At 41.4% G+C, this 14,966-nt stretch overlaps 1 protein-coding gene across 2 annotated transcripts in view; it reads left to right on the top strand.

The window, feature by feature from the left end:
- Positions 1–14,966, top strand: part of OTUD7A (OTU deubiquitinase 7A) — a 338,001-nt gene that overhangs the window by 176,187 nt on the left and 146,848 nt on the right. The gene's annotated exons all lie outside the window — the stretch shown is intronic.

The raw sequence follows: 14,966 nt of genomic DNA, 5'->3' as shown, positions 1-14,966 counted from the left end.
TTCCCTGGAAATCAGATATAAAGCCCAGATAAAGGGTAAAGTAAATTGAGAAGGAATCATGAAATGCATTTCATACTGCATTAGAATTTGAGATTGGAATAACAGGCATTATTCTTTAAAAGGAAAAAAACAACTGTAGTGATTGACAAGTGACTTGATTTATACCAGTGCAAAATTTGTCATCTGTTGCAACCATTATTGATTTTTAAAATATTATAAGCAAAAGAAAAATAGTTCCATTATCTTAACACACTAATTATTGTTATTTTTACTGTTTCCTTTTACTTCTTATCCAAAAATACAATTTTAATCTGGCTGATAGCAAAGCCATTCTTTTGCTTTATGACTCTTGAGACAAATATTTTTGTATACCTTTTTTACCTACTTTTTATTTTATAAGCTTTAATTCTGCAGAAAACTTGAAGGAATAGAACAGTGAACACCCTAATTCTTCACCCAAAATACAAAAACAGACACTCACAAATGATAAATATGTGTTTGTGTGTGTTTGATTCTTTTTGTCTGAATCATTTGAAAGTAAGTTGCTGACATCATGACATGCTTTGGCATCATCTTGTAAGTACACAGCTGCCTTCTACAAAAGTATAGTACCATTACCACAGTGAAATTTAATATTGATAAAGTGGTATTATCCAAATATGTTGTCCTTATCCAGATACCCCTGGTTGTCCCCCAAATAATCATCATAGCTGTTTTCCCCTGTCTGGTGTTCAATTAAGTATCACTCAGTGAATTCAGTTATGTCTCTTTTTATCTAAACCAAAGCCCTGCTTTCATTTTTCTCTTTTGTGATGTTGACGTCTCTGAAGACTCTGAGACACTTGTTTTATGGAGTGCTGCATAACCTGGACTTGCTTGATTATTTCCTCCTACTTAGATTTAGATAGACATTTCCTCCATTTTTCTTTCCATCCCATCAGTGGGCACCCTATGGCACACGATGGTAAGTTTGTTCACTGGGATAAGGTCATTTCTGCAAGAGCTCCCTTTATAAAGTCACTTTTTACATTCTTTGGCTTTTGCTAGTAAGCAATGGAGCAAAGTCTGGAGCCCTGTGAGTGTTCTTTTCCCTGGCTCATTTCCATCCAGTGCTCTTAGCGTCCTTTGATTGTTGTATTATGATATTTAACCCATTCGTTGTTTGGGACCTCAGACTTTCTTTGTCACATAGTCCTTCATGTTTCACATTTTCTGTGGTTGTGAGGTCATCACACAAGGGAGCATATATTGAGGTCGTCAAGAGGAGGACTCTGAAGTTAGACCATCCAGATGAGCATCTAGGTGTGCATCTTGTCTCTGTCATACCAACCGGGTGACCGCGAGCAAACATTTCTCCTCACAAACCGTCAGTGTCCTTAGGATTACAATTATGAGACTGGGGTGTGACCATCACAGGAGGCACATGGCAGAGGGTGGAGCCTGTGGCTGGCCTTGCTAAGCAATAGCTGTTAATTATTATCAGACACAGGAAAGACAGGCAAGAGCCACAGGACACTGCTTTTATTCCTGAGATCTTTTATAAGACCTTTAGCAAAAATGCTAATAAATCTGAATGACAGCACAGAGGCCCCATGCTCTGTGTCCCTGCAGTTAAAAGGCTGCATAGAGAATGAAACCACCACGCCAGGAAGTATTCATCAGCAAATGCTCCCCCCATACACACTCCCCCATCTGCTTCCTCCTTACCCTCTCGGTCACCCTTAACTGCCTCCCCTCACTAGGCCTGCACCACCCTGATCTCTCGTCAGGTTTGACTTTCAGTCACCAGTAACCCGTCAGACTTCTTATTTGAAAAGTGTGTGTGTGTGTGTGTGTGTGTGTGTGTGTGTGTGTGTGTGTGCGCGCGCGCGCGTGATTTTTTTTTTCTTTTTAGATCAAGTCCCTTTAGTTCTATTGGCATCCCATTGCCACAGAACGCATCTTCCCTGAGAATGTTTTGAAAATTTTACCAAAAAAACAGTTTGTGAAAATATAGGTTGTTTTAGAAGTTGCACATGAATGTGAATTAGACTGAATCTTCAGAAAAATTGCTGTTGGAAAACATGTTAATACCTTAAAAGTACTTCCTCTGGAAAGGTTACTTGCTTCGTTTTCTTCCCTACAACTCTTAAAAGCAGATGAGAGCTGGTGCTCACAGAGAAGACCGCTATGCATCCTGCATCCAGATGGTATGCTCTCTGTTGGCTTCTTGTCTTGTCAGACTGAGCTTGAGGGTATGGTCCTGTGGGATTCCCCTGCTTTCCGGGGTGATATCAACCCAGCCAGCCTGGGTTGGCCAGGACCAGAGGACACTTCCGGTGGGCCACAGCCCCAGGCTTCCCTGAAGCCTTGCCACCCCTCTTTTTTCCTTCACATGCAAAGAATTCTTGCTTGTCTCCTCGTCCCCTGGATCCACTCCTTGGGGATGAGACTATGCCTTTTCTGTTTTCCCGGGAGCAAACACAAAGGTTAGCGACAAGTGAAGTGCAGGTGAAAATCAGACCTCTGGTTCTGCACTAGCACCAAGGATATCACTGAGTTGCACTTAAGTGTGTGGATGGAAATATCAGGGCTACCTTTTCTCAGTTTCCCAAAGCACATCCGGTGGAATGTATGTTCACTTGGAAACCTCAGCTATCTGTTCTTGAGTGAGCTCCACGCTCCTGGCCTGGGTGCTGGAGAACCAAATGGAAGTTGCTGGAAGCCAAGGCAAAGCCCCTGCAGAGAGGCCCACTCCCAGGAGGCTTGTAGGGGCTTGGCCACACTAGGGAGAAAAGCCCCCTCCTCCTCCACAGCCCTGGGTAGGCCCTCCCTGTGTCTCCTTCTCTTCCTGTTCCCTCCTCCTGCACAGCAGCAGTCTGGCGGTATGTGTTACCCAGCCTGGCAGTATGTGTCGCCCTTATCCTCAGCATCACCAGCCAGAAAACTCTCATCTCAGAGCTTGTTTTTGGGGCTTCCTCTTCCAAGCCCTGATGCTGAGCCATGGACAGAGACATAGTCCCCCATGAAATGGCATAAGTATAAATTTACAAAAGGCTTGAGCACACTCCCTCAGGGCAGTTCTTAAATCTCCTGGGGACTTGCTATCCACACAGACATTGTGCCCCATAAGTGTGTGAAGGTGCGTCAGCCAGTCAGAATGGAGCCAGGAACCCAGTGTCTATTAGCATCCGTGGTCAGCGCTTTGCTGAATTCCCTATGTACCTCATGGTTACTCCTAGAGCATGCGAAAGTTCAATTCTCAGGCAAAAGCATCTGTTACCCTGTTCCAAAGCTTTATTTAATTCATTAATAAGGGAACTAGCAAAAAGACAAATAATGGGCCTCCACAAGCATTTGGTGACTGGGATTTGTAAAGTCAATTGGGGAAAAAAATGAAGAAATGAGATGCTAAGTTAAGGCAAAACTCTACAAAGCAATAAAAAAAAAATGCCAAATTTGGAGTTAACTTGTTTACTAGGCAGTGAAAGTCATAAGCTATCGACTGCAGTAGCGCTAACCTCACAGTTCTATAAACCCTCTTTAACCAATTGTGAATGATTAGATAAGCATTTGTGACACTGCTCAAGAGCTTCAGAATGGGATCAGTCAGGCTTATTAGCATTCTAGAAGAATATCACAGATTCCAGAAATCATTTTTCCCTTTTTCAACTTTAGAATCAGTGTTTCCATAACAATCAGATAAAATATGGTGGCTGACAAGTTGAGAGTGGTCATGTAGCACAGTGTGAAGGTACCACTTTTTCGCCTGCACAATTCACTTGAGCTCTGGTGTAGACACTGCAAGGGGCTGTGTAGGAGCTTCTTACACAGCTCCCAGCCATTCCTGCCTCCTGACATCACATCCTTGTGCTGTCCCCTGCCCTTGGGTGTGGGTTGGATGTAGTGACTTGCTGTTAATAAAGTACAGCAGAAGTGACAGATGTCATTTCCAAGACCAGGATACAAACATGGTAACTTCTCTCTTGATCAGGCTCTCTCTGACTCTTCTATGAGCTTGATCTGATGAAACAACTCTGCTTTTATGATCTCACCTATGGAAAGGCCCACACGACAAGGAACTGAGGTTCTTAGTTTAACAGCTGTCAAAAACAATTCTGCAAATGATCACATGAGCAAGCTTGGAAGAGAATGCTTCCTCATGTGAGTCTTCAGATGAGACTGCAGGCTCAACTCACATTTTGGTTGAAGCTTTGTGAGAGACCTTGAGCTGAACTGCACTCTGATTCCTGCCTCACAGAAATGGTGAGATTATGAATATGTGTCAGTTTAAGTCCATAAATTGGGGAGTCATTGTTTCACAGCAATAGGTCACTGATACAGCATCCATGAAATGTATAGTGTTGATTGTACTTGGATGTGTGCTTAGCCGAGCTGTCTTTCATCTTTTCCTGCTTCTCTCATCTCTCTTCTTCTCCTCTATTCCCCCTTTCCTATTCTTTATTAATCTTCCTTTCTTTATTCTCCATCTGAGTGCCCCTTCTCTGCAACCGTGAGTGCATCCTTAGCCATTGATAAGGGAGGCTTAAAACTAGAGGCACCTTATTTGTGGGGACAATGTGCAGTTCAGAAAGATACCCCGTCCTTGGTCAGTAGCAAAACAGTTTTCTTTGTTGAAATCACTTACTTTAAACTTGCTGTGGCTACATCATCCAGGGCTGCAATGCTTCCTATTTGATCTTAAGCCAATGCTTAGTGTTGGAATGAAATTAGTTTTACCATTTTTTCCACGGGGGAGTGTAGACAAATAAATTTTCTGCTTAAGAATGCAGTTTCTTTCCCAGCTCAAACAGCTGATCCTATAAACTTGGACTTCATTGTTATCAGTTTCAATTCAGAACCAAACTTTTAAAAATTATATGTTCTCTTGATATAAAAAGTACCAAAAGCAAATCTTTTGAAGGAATAGAACTCCAGATGGTTTTATTAGGTTTATAAGGTTATTAATCTAAGAATATATTGCAAATAAATAAATAACAACAATAATCATAATCATACTTACAGTTTTTAAAAAAATATCTGTGGCTATTTAAGAAGGTGTATATGTTTATGGGGTACCTATCCTTTTCTTGGTACTTTTTGTGTGCCAGGCACTATACTATGTAATCACCACCAAAACCATATTAAAATAGGAACTACAATCCTCATTTCAAAACTGAAGCAGTGAGAACCAGAGACCAGACATAAATTGTCCCCAGGATTTTTTGGAATGCCTGGATGGATTTGTATTTATGTAAGTGTTTCTACTGACCAAAAATGAAAGTCCAAGAAACTAAAGAAGAAACAATTAGTAGATTAATCTATGAGGTCATAAAGTTGACAGGGTTTTATACAAAGTTGGGTGGGTTCTTCAGAATCCACCTGTCTCAACATTATCTATTTTCAAAGTTCAAAGCCATACAGGATGACAGATATTTATTTCCTTTATGTTTATTTGTTTATTTGGGCAGAGTTGTAGACTTTAAAATAAAATAGTGGATTTTGCCAGTCACTGACGTGTATAAATAGTCAACAAATATGACCCAATAAGAAATCCCAAAAGCAGAAATTCTCCTGTGTTTGTGAAATCTAAATTCCTTTTTCTTAATGGAAAGAGCCACTGCATCTACTCTCTTGGTTTCACTTACTCTAAGTGGGCTGGAAACTTCCAAGTGTAAACAACCAGCCCACTGGAATTTCTAAATGTCCCTTAGACACCCTTCCCTGTCTCCCTTTTTAATACATAGACTGTCACACAGTTATGCAAATGTGCACATACATTCACACACACATGCTCATGCAAATATGCATATATATTCACACACGCTCAACATAAACATGCACACGGAAGTCACAAACACACACATACAAACACACTGTTAAACACGTGCACACTCACATGGACACACACACACACATAAGCATATGCATGCACATGCTAACACACGGACACCTAAGCATACAGGCACACATAGTGTATGATCCATTCAGAGTTAATTTTTATATGTGGTATAAGATGTAGATCAAGTTTACTTTATAGAAATGCGTTTACTCTAGCGTCATCTTTTTGAAAAGTCTATCTTTTCTCTATTGGATTGTCTTTGTATCTTTGTCAAAAATCAGTTGTCTGTTTTTCGTTTTAGTAATAAACGTGTCTATCCTTTACCAGCCCAATACTACACCGTCTTGGCCGCAGGAGGTGCATTTTAAATGCATCTTAAAATCAAGTGTGTGAATCCTCTAACTTTTTTTTTTTTCAGTGTTGTTTTGGCTAATCTAGTTTCTTTATCTTTCCATATAAATTTAGAATCAACTTCTCTATGCCTACAAAGAACCCTGCTGGAATGTTGACTGGAATTGCAATGAATTTATAGATCAATGTGACTATACTTGACATCTTAACTGTGGTATATCTTACCATCCATAAAAATAGTACATCTCTCTATTTCGGTCAACTTTGGCCTCTCTCATCTGAATTTCGTCAATTCCTTAGCTTGAATTTTTTATTATGTCCTGGCTCTGTTCTCCAAGTCTACATGCACCCTGTTCCCTCTTTTCCTGGTTCTGCACCCATTGTCCATACCCCTTCCCCAATTACGTGGAGCTCAGCCTTCTGCTTCTTTGAAAAATCCCCAGTCCTCTCTGGTTTTCAGATGAGAGGTCACTTCCTCAGAGCCTCTGTCACTCTCTCCTCCACTCCAGTCTAGCATCAGTGCCCATCCTTTGTGCCTGACACCATCTTGTCTCTCATAGCTCTAAGCATCATGTGATATAACTGCATTAATGTGTTTTTCAGGCCAGCAGCCCAAATACTCTTAGAAGGCAGACACCCTGCCTGATTTTAGGTTGTATCCCTAGCACATAACACAGAGCAATGGCCCAGTTAATGGCAGCTGATTGTAGGAATGGAGCAATGAAGGAGTGAAAAGAACTGAAAAGTGGGAAGTAAACTAGCAGTCAGTGAGCTCTGCTCTGTGTCAAGCACCACGAAGGCAGAAATTAAACTGTCAGGAAGAAATTAATCATTAGACAATGAAACAGAGTCAGACAGAAAGGTGCAGAAGGAGAAAGGAAAGGAGGGAGGGAGATATATAGACAGACATTCACTCGGGTCGTGGATAATCAGATAGATACATTCATAGGCATATGCAGACAAAAAAGATAGGTTGAAAGACATACAGACAAGAAAGGTTGAAAAACATTGAGGTCCTTGCAGATGGACAGACAGAAAAACAGAGTTTCTAGCATATAGAGACAGACAGACAGACAGATAGAGAAATGGCACAAAGACATATAGACATACTGACAAATAGATAAATACACACCCACAGAACCATGCATAGGTAGGTGGGTGGGTGGATGGATGGATGGATGGATGGATCGATGGATCGATGGATTGATGGATCGATGGATGGATAGATGGATGGAGACAGGTAGAAATAGGATGGCAGAAAGAAAGACAGAAACATGGATAGTTAGACATCTATATAGATAATAGTAAGACAGGCACATGACCAACAGAAGGAGAGAGAGAAAATCAGGAAAGAGAAAGGCAGACTGACAATGAGAAAAACTGATTAGATACCGACAGGAAAAAATATAGATCAAAAGATATATAGGTAAGTAGGTAGGTGGAACAAGAAAGGGAGAGATAGAATATAGATTGAAGATAGATGATAGGTGGACAGACAGGCAGGCAGATAGACAGATAGGTATAATATTTTCATTTAAGTTTATTTCAACTTAACAAACTTCCAATAAATATATGATAGCTTCTCTGTGTATAGATAGGGAAGTGAATTCACAGGGGTTTAGTGACTTCCTATAGACCACACTTGAAGAGAATGGCAAAGCTTCAACTCAAAACTAGCCCTACCTTTCTCCTGGGTTTGTGCCAGCATAGCCTCCATGGATTCCACAGCCCCCATCACGTCACCTGCCAGCCAAAGTGCACCTTTCTACTCTTCTCCTACTTGCATCTGCTTCCATGCTGGAGCCCAGGCCCCATCACTTCCTGTATCTTATTTAATAGCTTCAGTAGAAAATGATGCTTGAAGTATTGCTTATTATGTGAGGAGGGACGAAGAGTTTAGGAGGGCCTTAAAGTAGAAATGAGTGCCCTGTTGCCTCCCTCCCAGGTCCTGAGCTCCTGAGAGCCCTCATGGCCATAGCCAGTTTTCCTTCTGGACAGTTTTCTGCCCACCTTTTTCCTGTTAGTATTGTTTAATCACACTATAACACATTAATATTCTCATGTGCCCTAAAGATACTTTCATGTTGACACCTGTAGTGTAGTTCATGTACTGATGTAATAGGCTTGATTTAGCCTATCTCTTATTGACAAACTTTTTTTATATTTTCAGCTATGCTGCAAGGAATATCCTTAGACATGCTTCTTAGACATGTACACATAAGCAGAGTGTCCTCTCAGGAAGATACTGAGAGGCAGAACTGTAGAGTTACAGGATATATGTATTCTATATTAAAAATAAGTCTAGATTCTTTAAAAAATGTCCCCTGTCAATCTCACCACTGGCCCAATATACCCCTACTAGCAGTGTTAAAAACTACCAATTTCACTTTACTAGGAAATGATGTTTTCAGGCTTTTTTTTTTTTTTTTTTTTTTTTGCCAATTTGATGCATGAGGGCATGGGTGAGGGTGATTAGTGGTTATCTTCTCTATTTGTATTTTTCTCATTACAACTAAGGTTGATTCTTTTTTCATTTGTTGACTAGTCATTTGGGTTTTCTATAAATTGTACATTCATACAATATGTTGATTTTTTGTTTGGTCCATTGAATGCTAATTTCTTGTTTTTATATTGTTTCCTAAATTTCCTGTGCTGTTATATAACTTTAAAATAGCTATGATTTTTTTCATATAGAACTTTATTGTCTGGTCTTTGCTATTATCAGTTCTATCAAATTTATTTTGATAATATATTAGTCTGTTTTCACACTGCAATAAAGAGCTTCCCAAGATTGGGTAATTTATAAAAGAAAGAGGTTCAATCGACTCACAGTTCAGCATGGCTGAGGAATCCCCAGGAAACTTACAATCATGGTGGAAGGTGAAGGGGGAGCAAGGCACATTCTTCACAGGGCAGCGGGAAGGAGAAATGCAAGCAGGGGAAATGCCAGGCACTTACAGAACTATCATATCTCATGAGAACTCACTCACAATCATGAGAACTCTGTCGGGGAAACCACTCCCATGATCCAATTACCTCTACCTTGTCCCTCCCTTGACGCATGGGGATTATGGGGATTACAATTCAAGATAAGATTTTGGGTGGGGACACAGCCAAACCACATAATTCCACCCCTGGCCTCTCCCAAATCAAATCTCATGTCCTCACATTTCAAGACACAATCATGCTTTTCTAACAGTCCCCCAAAGTCATAGCTTACCCCAACATTAACCCAAAGTCCAAGTCCAAAATCTCATCTGAGACAAGGCAAATCCCTTTTGCCTATAAACCTGTAAAGTTGGGGGTACAGGCATTGGGTAAATACAGCTGTTTCAAATTGGAGAAATTGGCTGCAGGCCCCATCCAAGTCCAAAATCCAACAGGGCAGTCTTAAACCTTAAAGTTCCAAAATTACCTCCTTTGACTCCATGTGTCACATCCAGGTCATGCTGATGCAACAGATGGGATCCCATGGCCTTGGGCAGCTACATCCCTATGGCTTTGTAGGTTATAGTCCCACTCCTGGCTGCTTTCACAGGCTTGTATTGAGTGTCTGTGACTTTTCCAGGTGTACAGGGCAAGCTGTCAGTGGATCTACCATTCTGGGTCTGGAGGATGGAAGATGGTGGCCCTTCTCACAGTTTCACTAAGCAGTGCCTTAGTGTGGACTCTATGTGGGGCCTCTGATCCCACATTTCCCTTCTGCCCTGCCCTAGCAGAGGCTCTTCAAGAGGGCTGTGCCCCTACAGCAAACTTTTGCCTGGATAACAAGGCATTTCCATACATCCTCTGAAATCTAGCCAGAGATTCCCAAACTTCAGTTCTTAACTTCTGTGTACCTGCAGGCCCAACACCACATGAAAGCTGCCAGAGCTTGGGGCTTATACCCTCTGAAGCAACTACCTGAGCTGTACATTGGCTCCTTTAACCACGGCTGGGACACAGGGTACCAAGTCCTGAGACTTCACAAAGCAGCAAGGCCCTGCCACCCCCCCAACAAAACATTTTTTCCTCCTAAGCCTCCTGGCTTGTGATGGGAGGGGCTGCTGTGAAGACCTCTGACATGCTCTGGAGACATTTTCCCTATTGCCTTGGCAAGTAACATTGGGCTCCTCATTACTTATGCACATTTCTGCAGCAAGCTTGAATTTCTCCTCAAAAAAATTGCTTTTTCTTTTCTATCACATTGTCAGGCTGCAAATTTTCTAAACTTTTATGCCCTGCTTCCTTTTAAACATAAGTTCCAATTCCAAACCATATCTTTGTGAATGAATAAAACTAAATGCTTTTAAGAGCATCCAAGTAACACATTAAATGCCTTGCTACTTAGAAATTTCTTCTACCAGATACCCTAAATCATCTCTCTCAAGTTCAGAGTTCCACAGATTCCCTAGGGCAGGGGCAAAATGCCACCAGTCTGTTTGCTAAAGCATAACAAGAGTCACATATGCTCCAGTTCCCAACAAGTTTCTCCTCTCCATCTAAGACCACCTCCGCCTGGACTTTATTGTCCATATCACTGTCAGCATTTTGGTCAAAGCCATTCAGCAAGTTCCAAACTATCCAACATCTTCCTATTTTCTGAGCCCTCCAAACTGTTCTAACCTCTGCCACTTCCAAAGTTGCTTCCACATTCTCAGGTGTCTTTATAGCAGCACCCTACTCTCTGTGGTACCAATTTACTGTTAGTCAGTTTTGATACTGCTATAAATAACTGCCTGAGACTGGGTAATTTATAAAGGAAAGAGGTTTAATTGGCTCAGTTCAGCATGGCTGGGGAGTCCTTAGGAAACTTAGAATCATGGCAGAAGGTGAAGGGGAAGCAAGGCACCTTCTTTACAAGGCAGCAGGAAGGAGAAATACAAGCAGGGGAAATGCCAGGGACTTATAAAACCATCAGATCTCATGAGAACTCACTCACTATCATGAGAACAGCATGGGGGAAACCACCCCTGTGATCCAATTACCTCCACCTGATCCCACCCTTGACACATGGGAATTACAATTCAAGATGGCATTTTGGGTGGGGATACAGCCAAACGATATTAGATGCATTTTACTTTTTAGCTCTTAAAAAGGCTTTATCTATTAGGACTTGCTAAATGCTGAAATGAACATCCCCACAAATCGCAGTGTTTTAAGACAAGGCAGGTTTTTGTCTTGCCATATGCCAGCTCAGTAGGGATCACACCATCATATAGGGACCCACATTTCTCCCATCCAGCAGCTCCACTATCCCGTGGGGTCACTGACTCTCTGCTGAACCCTCTCTAATGAGCTGGCAAATGAGAGGTAAGGAAGAAATGAGGATGTGGTGGGAGGTTAGGGCCAGGTCTAGAAATGACCGATGTTCCTTCCATGTCATATTCTGTTTTCGTGAAACATAAGTCACGTGGCCACACCTTGCTACATGGGAGGCCAAGAAATGTGATCTAGAAACGCAGAGACAAGGGCCATGGTCAGCATCAGGCAGGGTCTCCAGCACACTTTTCTACTGCAAGGTCATACATGTATTCACCTATACTTTTCTCTGGCACACTGATAGTTTTATTTCTTTTTTTTTTTTTTTTTTTTTGAGACGGAGTTTCGCTTTTGTTACCCAGGCTGGAGTGCAATGGCACGATCTCGGCTCACTGCAACCTCCGCCTCCTGGATTCAGGCAATTCTCCTGCCTCAGCCTCCTGAATAGCTGGGATTACAGGCATGTGCCACCATGCCCAGCTAATTTTTTGTATTTTTAGTAGAGACGGGGTTTCACCATGTTGACCGGGATGGTCTCGATCTCTTGACCTCGTGATCCGCCCGCCTCAGCCTCCCAAAGTGCTGGGATTACAGGCTTGAGCCACCGTGCCCGGCTAGTTTTATTTCTTCTCTATGTGTATGTAACTCCTGTGGAATTTGTTGGTCCATGATAGGATGTAGGAAATCTTGCTTTATTTTTTCCAACTGAATTGCCAACTTATTTTATAAATTTTATAATGTGGTCCTTTCCCCACAGGATTCTCAGAAATTTAGGATTCCTCACGTGTGATTCTGTTGGTTAGCGATGCTTTCACCTTCATCCAAGATGTTTAATTTCACATGACAGATTTGGGAGCCAATGTACTGTTGGATGGGCTGCTCAGTGATGTCACAGCAGCATCTTTCAGGTTCTCTTGACCCATCCCTCATGGTCACAGGCCAGCACAGCTTCCCATATCACATCACTTCAAGGTGGAAAGATTCTATGCATGCCCCTTTTCTTAGGAAAACAAAGCATTTGCCAAAAGTAGCCTAGCAGATTTCCTAATGCATTTTGGCAACTTATGGAGGAAAAAGAAGTGGCCACATGGATACTTTTAGCTGCAGGAGAAACTGGTAAAGCAGAAATCATAATTGTCTTGATTCACATAGCCTGTGGACTCACTACGTGGGTCTGAGCACATTGTAGCCATGAGCAAAAGCAAAGGTCTGTTAGTGATAAGGAAGGGGAATGGAAATTGGCTGGGAAGTTAAGGGCGTCTGCTCTTATCATATACCGGATTCTCTCTTCCCCCCTGCCCTCACACATCTCTGCATTTTCTGTTCTCCAGGGGTCCATATGTCTCTGTCTGTCCCTGTGTACCCACCACTTTAGTCACAATACCTTTTTGTGTGAAGTGTGGGAGAACAAACATCAACTTTATTGTTCATCAAAATTGTTGTGGAATTACTGGCTTATTCTTCTAAGTTTTAGAAACTGTTTGTCAGCTTCCATGAAAAATTCTGCATTGATTGCATTCCATTTATCTTACACATTAGAGAGGAACTGGCATCTTAACAATATAGTCTTTCCGTCCATTTATTTAAGTTCTCTTTCTTTCCCTCATTAAAGATTTATTGTTTTCTTCAAAGGAAGAAAATAAAGGTTTCTTTCTTTTTGTGTAGTTTTCCTAATTAACTTAACAGGATATTTGGTGGGAGTTGTTTGGCTATTATGAAATAGATCTTTTTGTGTTGTTTTTAAAATTCTAACTTGGCTAATGTTGACATGTAGGAAAAGTGTTGATTTTGGATGTTGATCTTGTTCCAGCCATTTAAAATGTTCTCATTTGTTATAATACTTAGTCATGAGTTTGTTCTAAACTTTGATCCAAATGCTACTAATGTTTTCATTATTAGATCTGATAAGTCCTAAAAATTTAGAATCAATGTCATTTAATAAGTAGAAAACAGGTTCCTTCTTTTCCTGGTTTGTTTCAGCTTGGTATACTGAATAATTGTGGGGTTTTTGGCATCTTTTAAGATGACCATATGGTTTTTCTCCTCAAATTTGTTGAGATAATGTATTGGCATGAAAATCATGTTTGCCTGTTAGTAACAGAGAGAAGACATTATGGCAGATTTAACAAGAGGGGAATTCACTTCTCTCACATGTATGAGAATGAGGCATTCCAGGGGTGGTAATGGCGTCTCCAGAACTGCACAGACTCACCTTCTTCCACCCTAATAACCTCCACTACCAAGCACTCAAGATGGCTGCAGCAGCTCCAAGGCGCTTCTTTGTCTCATTATTTCTTTTTCTATCTTTTGGCCTCATTTACTAATCTTTAAGTTGTACATCTATGTTTATAAATGGTATTTGCCTTGGGTTTTTTTTTTTTCCTATTGCCTCTGTTCTAGTGTTGACATCTGAATCATTTTACCTTCATCTGTCAATTAGGAATACATTCAGCTACAAGTAACCAGACATTTTACTTAACTGGCTTGAACAAATAGATACTTAGATGAGAAGTATAATAAGAAGTCCAGGGGTGGGCTGTCTACAGCTTGTGCAAGTGTTCCATGATGCCATTGGAAATAGCTTCCTACTTTGCCCAACTTTTGTTGGGTTTTGTTCTCTTGCATTATACTTCATACTCCCAGAAGTATAATGGACTTGCAGATGTTATTTCTTCATTCAAGGCAGAAAGAAGAAGTAAGGCAGCACGAGAAAGGCCTATTCCATTTAAGCCTTTCCCTTTCTGTCAAGTAAGCGAGTGCTTTTCCCTAAACCCAACCCGTTGGCATCTCTTTCCATCAGGGAAACTGAATTATCATCCAGCTTGGCACGTGCAGATTGATGAATCCCAAGTTGGGGTATAACTGGCTTTCACCAATTGCAATTCATCCCTGGGTGCCAGGAATTTTGTCTGTCTTCTCTGAAATCCAGGGTCTCAACTGCTCCCTGATAAACCAAGATTCAGTCTGCAGTGGGTACAAGGGTAGGCAGTGGGCAACATCTAAGAAACGGGGCAAGTACCTGCCCATTGTCTTCTGGGCTCTGGATGCCAATTTTTTGTATCTTTATTTATTTTCCTACAACATGTGTTATTCCTATCAGTTCTCTCCTCTGAAACTCTCATCGACTTCCCACTGGCCTCATGACATAGGTGAGCTACTCACCCGGGCAGCCCCCAGGGCTGGCCCTCACCTCCACCCCCAGCCCCTTGGCCACCAGCTCTCCTGGACACACCAGGGTATCTGCCTGGCGTCCACACATGTTGCTCATCCAGCCCAGAATGCCCTCTTTGCACCCTTCCTTAATCCTCCTCAAAAATTCATCTTACCTTCAGTTGCCTTCATCTGCCAGGCACAGAGAACTGTTCCTTTCTCGTATTCTAATGGGTTTGCTTGTAAGTAATAAGAGAGTATTGCTTCCAATCTAATTGGAATTTTGGTTGCTTTCATGTCTACCCATCAGAGTGGAGTATGAAGGTAGGTTTAGTGTTTTTAGTTTCCTTTTGTTCATATATTCAGCATATTTATTATCTTGTATATCCCAGCTTGTGGTAAT

The sequence above is a fragment of the Saimiri boliviensis genome, chromosome 5 (genome assembly GCF_048565385.1).
Source record: "Saimiri boliviensis isolate mSaiBol1 chromosome 5, mSaiBol1.pri, whole genome shotgun sequence".
Lineage (NCBI taxonomy): Eukaryota > Metazoa > Chordata > Mammalia > Primates > Cebidae > Saimiri > Saimiri boliviensis.
Note: the sequence above shows the minus strand (reverse complement) of the source record. Positions and strands in the feature narration are given on the sequence as shown.